This window comes from Trachypithecus francoisi, unplaced genomic scaffold, assembly GCF_009764315.1.
Source record: "Trachypithecus francoisi isolate TF-2019V2 unplaced genomic scaffold, Tfra_2.0 Lachesis_group20, whole genome shotgun sequence".
Lineage (NCBI taxonomy): Eukaryota > Metazoa > Chordata > Mammalia > Primates > Cercopithecidae > Trachypithecus > Trachypithecus francoisi.
Genome location: NW_022681466.1, coordinates 4,532,032 through 4,546,684, shown reverse-complemented (window position 1 = coordinate 4,546,684; position 14,653 = coordinate 4,532,032). Strand labels below are relative to the sequence as shown.

Here is a 14,653-nt window from a genome sequence, read left to right as displayed (position 1 = left end):
ACCTTGGTGGCCACGGGAGAGGAGGACGGTGGGCTGGGCGCGAAAGGCCCGGACGCCCTGGGGAACGCAGCGCCCGACGGGTGGGCGCTCCTCACGTGGCCCAGAAATAGTAGAATCTGGAGATTGTGGCTTGTTTCTGCTAAGTCCCAGACCCTTCTTTTTTATTTATTTATTTATTTATTTTGGAAGATTTCACCTACACCAATGTCGACAAAACGATGAAATGTGCGCAGTGGCCAGGCTGAGCCCCCAGCAACTCCGGGCCTGGCGTGCATCCCTGCTCGTTCCCTCTCCCACCCGCCACCTCCGGACGCACAGAGTTTCAATCTGCAAATAAATGGTGCGTTTGTAATATTCGAGTTTACCCCGCAAAAGCCTTGCAGAATAGGGAGTATCATTCTCACTTTGCAGATGGAGAAACGGGGGCCCGGAGAGGCAAAGAGTTTTACTTAGTAAAAGTGCAGTTTTCAAAGCCTGTCCACGAGATTATCTTATTTTCTGGGCACATCCGCCATGCCAGGTAGGTAGGAATCATATTCCTAGTCTATTTATGAAGGAAAAGAAAAACAGAAAAGCTTATTTACCTGCCCAAATTACATAGCTAATAGGTGACCCAGTCAGTATTCGGACCTCGATTTTTAAATTCCTGGCTCTCGCTCTTCTACATTTTCACATAATTTCCCACAGAGCACCCTCTGTTGGCGGGCCTGCAATTTGCAGTCTCTAATCCCATTCTGCAAGGGACACTTACTGGTATTCGGCTGATGAGCATCCGCAGTATCTCCTTTCTGTGTTTGGGGAATTCATCGCTGTCTAGCAAGATGTTTTTTCTGGGACTCTTTATAGCTACGGTGCAAGCCTGCGGCCTGGAACTGGCACATCAGGCACAAGTGCCTAGGACTTGGGCGAAGAGTTAGTGATGTTAAGCAGGTGACCGCCGGGTGCGGCGGCTCACGCCTGTAATCCCAGCACTTTGGGAGCCCAAGGCCTGTGGATCCCTTGAGCCAAGGAGTTCAAGACCAGCCTGGGCAACATGGCCAAACCGCGTCTCTTCAAAAAAAATACCAAAGCGCACCAGGTGGCTCATGCCTGTAATCCCAGCACTTTGGGAGGCCAAGGCAGGCGGATCACATTAAATCAGGAGTTCGACACCAGCCTGGCCAATATGGTGAAACTCTGTCTCTACTAAAAATACAAAAATTAGCCGGGCGTGGTGGCACACACCTGTAATCCCAGCTACTCGGGAGGCTGAGGCAGCACATGGGAGCCTGAGGCAGGAGAATCACTTGAATTTGGGAGACAGAGGTTGCAGTGAGCCTAGATCAAGCCACTACACTCCAGCCTGAGTGACAGAGTGAGACTCCGTCTCAAAAAAAAAAAAATTAGTAGGGTGTAGTGGTGTGGGCCTGTGGGCCTGTAGTCCCAGCCACTTGGCAAGAGGCAGTGAGGCAAGAGGATCACTTGATCTTGTGGAGGTCTGCAGCAGTGAGCCATGATTGGGCCATGCATTCCAGCCTAGGCAACAGAAGGAGACCCTGTCTCACAAAAAAAAAAAAAGTCGCAGGCGATAGGGGCGATTGCATTTTGGTGGTGGCACAGGTATCACCAGCAACATCCACTCCCTAAGGACAGCAAGGGCAGTGAACCCAGCTGCAGCTCCCAGCTGCTAATGCTGGCAGTGGTGCTGGGGGCAGCCGTGGGCACCCACAATGACGTCCTTGGCAGAATCACCCTGTGGTGTGCTCAGCTCCCCATCTTACCCAGAGATTCTATGAGCTGTCCAGTGTTTTACTGATCAATTTTGTTTCTTTGAAAGTCAAAATCGGTTTCCCTGGTTTGCCCTAGCCCTAACTGCTACACGCTGCACTGGGGTTCCAGCTCCATGGGAGTTGGGTTGAAGCTTTTCCTACAGCCAGGGGAGAAATGTCGACATATCAGGGATAGTGTGGGGGCCCGGGGCTTTGTATGGGATGAATCTTGTGCTCGTGCACAATACCTGTAGGCTCAGGTAGAGAAAAGACATACTGGCCAGCTATCAGCTCTGCAGTGTGTGTGTGTGTGTGTGTGTGTGTGTGTGTGTGTGTGTGTGTGTGTGTGTGTGTGTGTGTGTTTTGAGACAGGGTCTCACTGTTGCCCAGGCTGGAGTGCAGGGGTGCAATCACAGCTCACTGAAGCTTCCACCTCTTGGGCTCAAGCGATCCTCCCACCTCTGCCTCCCTACTAGCTGGGATTACAGGTGTGCGTCACCATGGCCGGCTAATTTTTAAATTTTTGTGTAAAGACAGGGCCTCACTGTGTTGCCCAGGCTGGTCTCGAACTCTTGGGCTCAAGGGATCCTCCCACCTCAGCCTCCCAAAGCGCTGATGTTACAGGTGTGAGCCACTGCACCCAGTCCAGAGTGTGTTTTGAAATCAGGGTGTTCCCTGCCTTTCCTCTGTATTTCCCTGGCCAAGTTCATCTGACTGGCCTGAAGATGCCACTGTTGTTCCTCTGCCTGCAGAACTGAGCACTGACAGAAGCTGTCACCTGACTGCCTGGTCACTGGAAAAGCTCCTGGCCCTGGAGGAAATGTGTCTTTAACTCTTTCCTCTCCATGGCTCCTTTCCTTGTCCTCTGCCTCCTGGGACAGCACCACCCCCTTCCTCTGCCTTCTGCATGTCAACTGGGACCATCAAAACCACGGATCGGGGGCAAAGAGCTCAGCTTCCACAGCCAGACCAGGCACTGTGCTGGGGACAGCAAGACAGAGATGAGAACCTAGAGCCTTTTTTCTCAAGGTATTAAGAGGTACCTGAGTGAAAGAGGCACCTTTTTACCTTATTGCCATAGTTTAATTCTGGTTTAGGGATGAGTACATGTGTGTTGTGTGATGACCTTTAGGGTCAAGCAACCTGCCTGAGATCACACAGGTGCCTGTCTTCAGATCCCCTGGCTCTGGAAGTCCTTAGTCTTTCTATATTGTCACATTATTAGCTTCAAACAAAATTTCCGAATGCCAAGAGACAGATGGTTCAAACAATTCTGGGCACATTCGGATGGTACCCATACTGCGTCCTGATCTCTGCCTGTGGGTGGGTCTCTGCAGTCCGTTTGGGCACCCAAGCTGGAGTGGCTATCCAGTGATTCAGGGGCAGATGACACATGGGGTGGCCATGCCTGGTAGCCAAGCATCTGCATGGTGGAGGGCTGTGTTTCAACACATTGGATATATTCTGACATTTTAGTTTCTTTAGACCCATCGGCACAGTTTTTTTTTTTTTTTTTTTTCTTTTGAGACGGAGCCTCACTCTGTCACCCAGGCTGGAGAACAGTGGCATGACCTCAGCTCACTGCAGCCTTCTCATCCCGAGCTCAAGCAATTCTTGTGCCTCATCCTCCCGAGTAGCTGGGACTCCTGGCGTGCACTACCACACCCGGCTAATTTTTTTGTATTTTTAGTAGAGACAGGGTTTTACCATTTTGGCCAGGCTGGTCTCAAACTCCTGACCTCAGGTGATCTGCCTGCCTCAGCCTTCCGAAGTGTTGGTATTACAGGCGTGAGCCACAGCGCCCAGTCCCCATCAGTACACTCTTACCTCATTCAGAACATTGAGCAGACAGATTTCTCCTGCTATTTATTTACTTATTTATTTAAGACTGGAGTACGGTAGCATGATCACAGCTCACTGCAGCCTTGACCTCCTAGGCCCAAGTGGTCCTCCCACCTCAGCCTCTGGAGTAGCTAGGACCACAGGAATGCACTACTACATCCAGCTAATTTCTAAATTTTTTGTAGAGATGGGGTCTCACTATGTTGTCCAGGCTGGTCTTGAACTCCTGGCCTCAAGTCATCTTCCTGCCTCAGCCTCCCAAAGTGCTGGGATTACAGGTGTGAGCCACTGTACCCAGCTCTCTTTATTTTTAAGAGAAATATAGAAAGCAAGCCAGGATAATGTCCAAACTGGAGTTTTAACATTGCAGATTTTGTAGACACCACATGTTCTTTCCTTATGCAATCTGTGATCTAGCATCTGGGAGCATGGGTCCCATAGATCTTGGCTGTCAAATCAAATGATTCAATAAATATTTGCAAAATATGCCAAGCGTATATGTTATATAATCACAGTGTCTACACAAAGGATGCATTGGAAAAGGCACAAGGGTCTTTCGCCATCAGTTGTCTAATAATTGAAATAATAAAAGCAGTAAGACATTTCTCACCCATCTCATCTCACATCCACCTCAACCCTTCTTCCAATACCTCCTCTTTGATGTAAGGTGGCTGCGTTTTTGGCATGTCCATATAGACTCTGAAGAGTGAACCTGCTAAATCTTGTGCCTGTGCCCTGATGATGTTGGACGAAGGGGCATTCTCTGATAAACTTAGGAGGGACTAGAAGCTGGGGATACCTGAGAAGAGAGAATAAATGGGAGAGACAAAATTACCTAGGAAAATGAAAACAAGAAATTTAACTCTAGCTAAGCTAGGAGAAATGGAAAGGGAGAAAGCGAGAAGGAAGAAAAAAGGAAAGGAGAGGAAATTGGAAATTGATCACAAATTAACAAACAGGGGAGGAAAGACAGGGAAATTTGATGTAGTAAGGGATACGCTGTCAATAAAAGTAACATCTGGGGCAGGACAGGAGGTTGAATTCCACACTATTGCTCAGTGGGATTCGGACATTTGGTGTTTGCTCTTGGCTGAGATGCCAATGGGATCAAGAGAGCCCTAATGTAGTTGTCTTGACATCTTATCTTTATGGCAGTTTTATCAGCCTGTATCTGTTGGAGGTGACATTTGTGGTAGAAGGAGTGGTTATTTGACTTCACTGTTTGCAGATACCTGAGACTCTGCCTTCAACAAACAGCCAGGCAGGCATGTTTGCAGAAACTCCTACATTTGTTCCTCCGGCCCCTGTGCTCCTGCCTCCTTAGACATTCCACTTGGGGCCAGTGATGGTGGCTCATGCCGAGGCCTCCCACAGGATCTCCTGAGGCCAGGAGTTTGAGACCAGCCTGGCCAACATAGTGAAACCCCGTGTCTACTAAAAAAATACAAAAATTAACCAGGCATGGTGGTGGGCACCTGTAGTCCCAGCTCGGGAGACTGAGGCAGGAGAATTGCTTGAACCCAGGAGGCAGAGGTTGCGGTGAGCCAAGATCGCGCCACTGCACTCCAGCCTGGGTGACAGAGTGAGACTCTGTCTCCAAAAAAGAAAAGAAACTCCACTTGGATGTCTAAGAGACATCTCGAACTTAACACATCCAGAATAACAATTCTCTTCTTAGTGGCTCTCCTAGGCCCTCACTCCAAGTCATTCCTATCTCAAGAAATGGCACAGCCCAGCTATTCATGGCTCAAACTCAGGAAGTCTTCCATCTCTCTCACTCTTCACACCCAGTGGTTTCACAAGCCTTATAGGCTCTTCCTCCAAAACAGAGATGGATGAGCTTTTGCTATAAAGAGCCAGATAGTAAGTGCACTTTGCAGACCCTGTGGTCCCTGTCTTTTTTTTTTTTTTTTCTGGGTAAAGATGGGGTTTCACCATGTTGGCCAGGCTGGTCTCAAACTCCTGACCTTGAATGATCCACCCATCTCAGCCTCCCAAAGTGCTGGGATTACAGGCATGAACCACTGCACCTGGCCAACCTTGCGGTCTCTGTCAACACAATTCAGCAAGGCCATCGTAGCCCCAAAGCAGCAACAGGCAGCACATCAGCAGATGGGTATGGCTGTGTCCAGTAAGACTTTATAGGCATCCCGCAGTATCCGAGGGGAATTGGATCCAGGACCCCCGCATATCTCCAAATTCATGCATACTCAAGGCCTGCAGTCAGCCTGTGAAACCTGTGAGTATGAAAAGTGAACCTTCCATATACACAGGTTTTGCATCCCACAAATTCTCTATTTCCAATCAGTGTTTGGTTGAAAAAAATCAGAAAAAAAGTGGACCCGTGCAGTTTAAACGCCTGTTGTTCAAGGACCAACTGTATTTACTAAAACAGGCAAAGGGCCCATTTTGGCTCTTGGACCGTGGTTTGGTGACCCCTGCTCGTCTTCCATCTCCACTGTCCAGGTTACCAGTTCCTCATCCTTTCTTTTCTTTACAGTTTTTTTTTTTTTTTTTTTTTGAGGCGAAGTCTCCCTCTGTTGCCCAGGCTGGAGTGCAGTGGCACGATCTTGGCTCACTGCAACCTCCGCCTCCCGGGTTCAAGTGATTCTCCTGCCTCAGCTTCTCAAGTAGCTGGGATTACAGGCACTCACTACCACACCCAGCTAATTTTTGTATTTTTAGTAGAGACAGGGTTTCACCATGTTGGCCAGGCTGGCCTCAAGTGATCCGCCTACCGTGGCCTCCCAAAGTGCTGGGATTACAGGCGTGAGCTACCATGCCTGGCCCTTTTTCTTTTCTTTTTTTTTTTTTTTTCTTGAGGCAGGATCTTGCTCTGTTACCCAGACTAGAGTGCAGTGTTGCAATCACAGCTGCCTGCAGCCTTGACCTTCCAGGCTCAAGCGATCCTCCCACCTAAGCCTCCTGAGTAGCTGGGACAACAGGTGTGTGCCACCACCACTGGCTAATGTTTAATTTTTTTTTCTTTTTCTTTCTTTCTTTTTTTTTTTTTTTTGAGAGGGGAGTCTCACTTTGTCACCCAGGATGGAGTGCAGTGGCATGATCTCAGCTCACTGCAACCTCCACCTCCAGGCTCAAGCAGTCCTCCCACCTCAGCCTCCCGAGTAGGTGGGGCCACAAGCACGTGCCACCATGCCTGGCTAATTTTTGTGTTTTGGGTAGAGGTGGGGTTTTGCCATATTTGCTAGGCTGGTCTTGAACTCCCGAGCTCAGGCAATCTGCTCTCCTCAGCCTCCCAAAGTGCTGAGATTACAGGCATGAGCCAGGGCATCTGGCCTAATTTTTAAATTTTTTTATAGAGATGGGGTTTCACTATGTTGCCCAGGCTGGTATTGAACGTCTGGCCTCAAATGATCCTTCTGCCTTGGCCTCCCAAACTGCTGGGATGATTGGCGTGAGCCACCATACCCAGCCTCTACTTTTGACCCCTTTTAGTTCACGTTCCTTGCCACAAAGCCCACTTTTAAAAGTGGAAACCACGGTGGCTCAAGCCTGTAATCCCAGCACTTTGGGAGGCCGAGACGGGCGGATCACGAGGTCAGGAGATCGAGACCATCCTGGCTAACACGGTGAAACCCCGTCTCTACTAAAAATACAAAAAACTAGCCGGGCGAGGTGGCGGGCGCCTGTGGTCCCAGCTACTCGGGAGGCTGAGGCAGGAGAATGGCGTAAACCCGGGAGGCGGAGCTTGCAGTGAGCTGAGATCCGGCCACTGCACTCCAGACCGGGCGACAGAGCGAGACTCCGTCTCAAAAAAAAAAAAAAAAAAAAAAAGTGGAAACCAGGTTTTGTGTATCCTTTGCTTAAAACCTCCCCTGGCTGCCCATCCCTCTTGGCCAGATGCAAACTCCCATCAAAGACCTTCAAGTCCCTGCGTGGCCTGACCCCCTGCTTGACCCCACTCTCCTCCTCCCTCACTCTACTCTGGCCTCCCTGGTCTTCTTGCTGCTTCATAAACAAGCTTTGGCTCCCTCCTTCCTAAAGCCGTTGCTTTTGCTGTTTCTTCTTCATATGTCTATCACCTCCTCCAAGAAGCCTGCCTGAACCACCCATCTAAAATAATAAAAGCTGGTATTTATCAACAGCTCAATACGTGTCAGCCACTGTTATCACTCTTATGAACCTTGAATGTGAACTATCTTGATCCTGTGACCTTTTTTTTTCTCTTGAGATAGGGTCTTGCTCTGTTGCCCAGGCTGGACTGCAGTGGTGCCATCACAGCTCACTGTAGCCTCGACCACTTGAGCTCGAGTGATTCTCCCACCTTTGCCTCCTGAGTAGCTGGGACCACAAGTGCGTGCCATCATGCCTGGCTATTTTTTTGGAGAGACAGGGTCTTGCTGTGTTGCCTAGGCTGGTTTCAAACTCTTGGGCTCAAGCAGCCTTCCCGCCTCAGCTTCCTAAAGTGCTGGGATTATAGGAATGAGTCACCATGCCTGCTTCAGATCCTGTTGTTATCTCTACTTCACTGAGGAGGCAATTGGGGCCAAGGGAGGGGTTATGTAATTTGCCCCAAATCATTGAGAAAGTAGCAGAGTTGAGATATAAACCAGCTATGTGACTCTTGAACCCAGGCCTTTAACCCCCACTCTTTGCTACTTATGCATTTTCCTTTACTTTTTTGTTTTGAGAGAGCATTTCACACTTGTCGCCTAGGCTAGAGTGCAGCAGTGCTGCCTAGACTAGAGTACAGTGGCACCGTATCGGCTCACTGCAACCTCCGCCTCCTGGGTTCAAGTGATTCTTCCACCTCAGCCTCCCAAGTAGCTGGGATTACAGGTATGCGCCACCACACCCAGCTAATTTTTGTATTTTTAATAGAGACAGTTTTAACCATGTTGGCCAGGCTGGTCTCGAACTCCTGACCTCAGGTGATCCGCCCATCTCGGCCTCCCAAAGTGTTGGAATTACAGGCGTGAGCCACTCACTGTGCCTGGCCTGCTTATGCATTTTCATTATAGCATTTCATGCGGTATTGAAATTACATCATCTATTTACGTGTGTTTGTCAAGTGTCTCTTTCACAACAAGGAGCAGAGACCTGGTGTGTCTTTTATTTATTTATTTATTTAGAGACAAAGTCTTGCTATGTTTCCCAGGTTGGTCTCGAACTCCTGGCTCAAGGGATCCTCCCAACAGCCTCACAAGTTGGTGGGACTATAGGCGTGCACCACTGTACCTGTCTTCTGTTCTATCTTTTGTCTTTCTTACTAAATTCTCAGCTTCTAAAACAATCTCTGGCACACAGTAGACACTCAATATTCACTGAGTGCCTGAATAAAAATTTAGCTTTGTAATAAGGTAACTTCCTGATATGCTAAAACAAAACAAAACTAAACTAAATATTCCAACTATGCGTTACCCTACAATTCTTAAATGAGAGAAAGAAAATGACCAGATTGATTTAGTCTAGTTTCAGAAATGCTGAATTCATTCATATTTATATTTATGTCTATCATCAGCCCTTCCCCTCCCCCTCAAACAATGCGAAGTCTGGACTTTTGAATGTTCCTTATGGAATTAGAGAAGGCTTCTGTCCCTTTTAAGCCTTTTTATTCCCTTATTCCCGTGCCTAGTCTCCAGGCACCTCATGGTGGTTCTTTTGCGCCTGCCCCCACCTCTGTATGTAGCTCCTTCATTCCATTCATTTCAGTTAAACCCTTGCGAGTGTGCCATCTGTCTCCAGCTGGACCCTGGAGCGGTGCAGATGGTGATCAACCCGGGATTCACTGCACCCTCCTCTCTTTCTGGTGAGCCAAGCCCCAGGCCAACCGCGGTCCCATACTGGAGGGAGGAGGAAAAGGGCTCAGCGGTTTGTAACGTACCACGAACTGCTAAGTTGCCAGAATGCTTTGGCAAGATGAAGCTCTGTTTAGGAAAGTGGAAGTTTATTCCTGGTCCCGTGTGGTAGAGACCATTTTTTTTTTTTTTTTTGAGACGGAGTCTCGCTCTGTCGCCCAGGCCGGATCTCAGCTCACTGCAAGCTCCGCCCCCCGGGTTTACACCATTCTCCTGCCTCAGCCTCCCGGGTAGCTGGGACTACAGGCGCCCGCCACCACGCCCGGCTAGTTTTTTGTATTTTTTAGTAGAGACGGGGTTTCACCGTATTAGCCAGGATGGTCTCGACCTCCTGACCTCGTGATCCGCCCGTCTCGGCCTCCCAAAGTGCTGGGATTACAGGCTTGAGCCACCGCGCCCGGCCGAGACCATTTAATTCGGGTTAAGAGAGGAGTAAAGTCCTCTAGCCAGAAAGGCACACTCTTGGTGCAGCGTGTACCACCTTATCAGGTAGCCAGCTAATTGCATTTACTTTTCTACACTCCAATTTGCTTTCATCTTGCATCACATGGCTGATTTTGTTAGTGCTGGTCAAGCTTTCTACCGATGGCAGGATTAGAAGCCGTGGTTTAATATTAGCAATTTTGGAAAATGATCAGCTGTTTAAAGCCAACACATTTCTGGTCCTCTTTTGCTCTGTTTAAAAGTGAGGGGACGCTAATATGTACTGGGTACCTCTCTATGTCTGATAATGTGACAAATTGTCTTCAATATTTTCATTCATCTGATCTTAACAGAATTCCTTGAGGTACTTGGCGTTATCCCTGTTTTGCAGATGGGGAAGACTGGTCTCTGGAAGGTCAGGTACTTGCTCAAGCTCACACTTTCTGTAGGTGGTCATGCAATGTGGAGAAGTGGTTAAGAGTGCAACTTCTGGGCAAGTGACTCAAGTGTGCCATACCTCAGTTTGCTCATCTGTATAATGGGAATAAAAGTAGCACCTACTTCATTCAGAGAGCTCTTATGGGAATTGAATGAGATGATGCATATTAAGTGCTTAGAACAGGGCTTGGTACATAGTGAACAATCAGCTAATTTTTTTCTGATTTTACTATCTAATTTAAGCAACTGGAAATTCGTTATGTTTTGGATTTGAGTGAAAGAAAGATGAGAAGATGGTAACAAGTTGGTTTTGGGGGCCTAATTTCTAAACTCTTGGCATTTCTCTATAGTCAGCTTTGCTGTCACTGAGACCTGGTGTGTCTTTATGGCGTTTTTAGGGCACCCCTTTGTCATTTGCTTGACGATGACTTAAGCAGACATTCTGTTTCAACTAGGCTACAAAATCTGGAAGAAATCAGATGGGGCCATTAAAAATTAGTCTCTGTGGCTGGGTGTGGTGGCTCACACCTGTAATCCTAGCACTTTGAGAAGCTGAGGTGGGTGGATCACCTGATGTCAAGAGTTCGAGACCAGCCTGGCCAACATGGCAAAACCCCCGTCTCTACTAAAAATACAAAAAATCAACCAGGCTTGGTAGCAGGTGCCTGTAATCCCAGCTACTTGGGAGGCTGAGGCAGAAGAATCACTTGAACCCAGGAGACGAACGTTGCAGTGAACCAAGATCATGCCACTGCTCTCCAGCCTGGGCAACAGAGCAAGACACTGTCTTTAAAAAAAAAAAAAATCAGTCTGTGGACAAAATGGGATTCACCAGTAGTTGCCACTTTTCAAGGTTTTTCTTTTGTTTTTTTCTTTTGCTCTCAGACGATTGCAAAGACCTTGGTAACATCTGGAAAAGACTTTATAGGCTTTTTGTTGGGCTTAGAGTTTTTTTTGTTTTGTTTGTTTGTTTGTTTTGTGAGACGGAGTCTCGCTCTGTCGCCCAGGCTGGAGTGCAGTGGTGCCATCTCGGCTCACTGCAAGCTCCGCCTCCCGGGTTCACGCCATTCTCCTGCCTCAGCCTCCCGAGTAGCTGGGACTACAGGCACCCGCCACCACGCCCAGCTAATTTTTCTATTTTTAGTAGAGACGGGGTTTCACCGTGTTAGCCAGGATGGTCTCAATCTCCTGACCTTGTGCTCCGCCCGCCTCGGCCTCCCAAAGTGCTGGGATTACAGGCGTGAGCCACCGTGCCCAGCGGGCTTAGAGTTTTAAAACAAATTGTTAAATTTTAAAGCCTATTTCTAGTTCAGGGCTTTAGGGAGCTTGGAAAGTGTAGGTTATATCAATTAAGACTCTGGTCGTCTTTCCTGAGCATGTGGGATGTTTTTCAGAGGCAGGTGGAGGCAGGGGTGAGTTCATGTAGCTGGCCTAATGAACAAACTTCAATCTGAGTCTCTTTCATTGAGAATGTGATTTTGTGTGAAGATAGCTATAAAATGGTACACTTGTAAATTTTTGAAAAAGTAAGTCACTAAAAAGAAACATTTGCCTCTCATTATCTAGGATTAGGATTATACAATCACTTTTAACAGCAAATATGGAGGTAAATTCATCTGACAGAGAAACACACCCAGTCACAAAGTCTCTTTAGAAAGCAAAAGCAGTTTTAACTATTTTATTGAAATACTGGACATGCAGAGATGACATATTAGTAAGAATAATCACATTCAAAATACAATAATAATAATAATAATAAGCACAGCGACTCACACCTGTAATCCTAGCACTTTGGGAGGCTGAGGTGGACTGATCACTTGATGTTAGGAATTCGAGACCAGCCTGGCCAACACGGCGAAAACCCATCTCTACTAAAAATATAAAAATTAGCCAGGCATGGTGGCACGTGCCTGTAATCCCAGCTAATGGGGAGGCTGAGGCAGGAGAATTGGTTGAACCCGGGAGGTGGAGGTTGCATTGAGCTGAGATCGTACCATTACACTCTAGTCTGGATGACAGAGCGAGACTCTGTCTCAAAAAATAATAATAAAATAATAATAATAATTCTAGCTGTGGACTATGTGCACACCTATTCTTGACATGTTAAAACTATCAATCACATCACATAATTGAAACTGTTTTTGCAGTCAGAGCTGTTGAAAGCTTTTCCTGGATGTCCCCAGCTTCCTTGTCTCCATTTAGTCTTCAAAGACTGGGGTGATCTCAAAGGTTTGTCAGCACCACCCAAAAGGACAGAGCGGGGGTGAGGTGTGTGTAGGAGCCATGTGGAAAGAGTGTTCAGTTTCCTTTGATCATGATTGAGCTACTGTTTATAAAAATCCGCTGTTGTTTATGGGTGAGTGACAGCCAGAGAGTGATGGACAGATTAGCTATGAAATCAGGAGTAGGAAGGATTCAGGAACAACGCGCTGTTCAGATTATACTAGCTTTTAATGAGTTCTAAACATCAGCTCCCTGTACTCCACGCCCTGCTCTTTACTGATGAGATGGCTGTCAGGATGTTGAACTCTCGAGTGGAGACTTTCCTGGGTCTTTCCCCTTGAATTGTCTGCTGCTACTTTTTATTGGCAATCAGAGTGTGCGTGTGGGACCTCTGTGAGCTGGCTAAGCTGGCTGGTTGACCCCTCTAAGTTAACGGGAACCCTGTCTTAGCTGGCTGTTCCAACTAGGAGCCGTTTTCTCCTGCTCAGCTACATATTAAATTGCTTCTGTCAAAGGGCAGGCAAGACCAAAAGGAAGGAGAGATGGAGATAAAGAATGAGACCCGGCTCTGCTCCATCCACCCCGGGATGAAATGCCTTTGTTGACTCCTTCAAAATTGCTTCCCAACAGCATTTTATGAAGACAAAGTGTCCCTTTCGAGTTGTTTAAAGGAGATACTGTGGGATTCTCAAATGCCTCTTTAAAAAGGGATTTTAAGGCCGAGGCAGGTGGATCACTTGAGGTCAGGAGTTCAAGACCAGCCTGACCAACGTGGTGAAACCCCGTCTCTATGAAAATACAAAAAATAGCTGGGTGTGGTGGCACATTCCTGTAATCCCAGCTACTGGGGAGGCTGAGACACGAAAATTGCATGAACCCAGGAGGCGGAGGTTGCAGTGAGCTGAGATCGCGCCATTGCACTCCAGCCTGGGCAACAGAGTGAGACTCCATCTCAAATAAGTAAACAAAACTAAAAAGGCATTTTAAATTTGTATCTTATTTTTATTTTTATGTTTTATTTTTAGAGACAGAGTCTCTCTCTGTCACCTAGGTTGGAGTGCAATGGCACAATCATGGATCTCTGCAGCCTCAACCTCCCAGGTTCAAGTGATCCTCCTGCCTCAGCCTCCCAAGTAGCTGAGACTACAGTTGTTCACCACTATACCTGGCTAATTTTAAAATTTTTTTTGTAGAGATGAGGGTCCTCTATGTTGCCCAGGCTGGTCTCGAACTGCTAGGCTCAAGCAATCTTCCTGCTTCAGCCTTCCAAAGTGCTGAAGTTAACTTTTTAAATATAAACTATAAGGGGACATTGTTTTGAAAGACAGATCAAGGGCATAAAGGAAACAAACTCTAATTGCTAAATGTTAAACATGTGAGACTCCCTGCTCAAAGGCAGCTGGTCTCCTGCTTGACTTTGTTGAGATCACCTGGGCCTCCACTGACCTTGACACTCTTTAAGGTAAAGCCGATCTCTGAAAACAGACATCACTGCTGAAGTAACCTGCCACATCAGTGCCTCACCTTGGTTCTTTTCCAGCAATTAACATTTACTTTAGGCCAGGCACGGTGGCTCACGCCCATAATCCCAGCACTTTGGGAGGCCGAGGCGGGCGGATCACGAGGTCAGGAGATCGAGACCATCCTGGCTAACACAGTGAAACCCCGTCTCTACTAAAAATGCAAAAAATTAGCCGGGCGTGGTGGCAGGTGCCTGTAGTCCCAGCTACTCGGGAGGCTGAGGCAGGAGAATGGCGTGAACCCAGGAGGCGGAGCTTGCAGTGAGCCGAGATCACGACCCTGTACTCCAACCTGGGCAACAGAGGGAGACTCCGTCTCAAAAAAAAAAAAAAAAAAAAAATTACTTTATTGGTCCTGGAGGCAAGAAGGAAGCCCTCAAAATCCCAGACCGTCTGAATACCCATTTCCATGTCTGCCCAACATCCCAGAACCATATTGCTGGTAGCCAACCAGATTTTGCGTCGGCTCAGCTAGACTAGAAAGGTTCCATTTAAAACGAAGAAGCAATAGATTTCCTGGGCTGCAAAGACAGACCTTCGAGGAGGCCACATGGTATGGCTGAAGTTGCATGTTCTGCTACCTTTGAGCTTGCAAACCCTTGGAGATAGGTGGTCACGTGAAGGTGCAGAGACGAAAAGT

At 47.6% G+C, this 14,653-nt stretch overlaps 1 long non-coding RNA gene across 1 annotated transcript in view; it reads left to right on the top strand.

Moving 5' to 3' along the window:
* Window positions 1-14,653, top strand: part of LOC117066620 — a 100,206-nt gene that overhangs the window by 1,718 nt on the left and 83,835 nt on the right. The window lies entirely within an intron of this gene.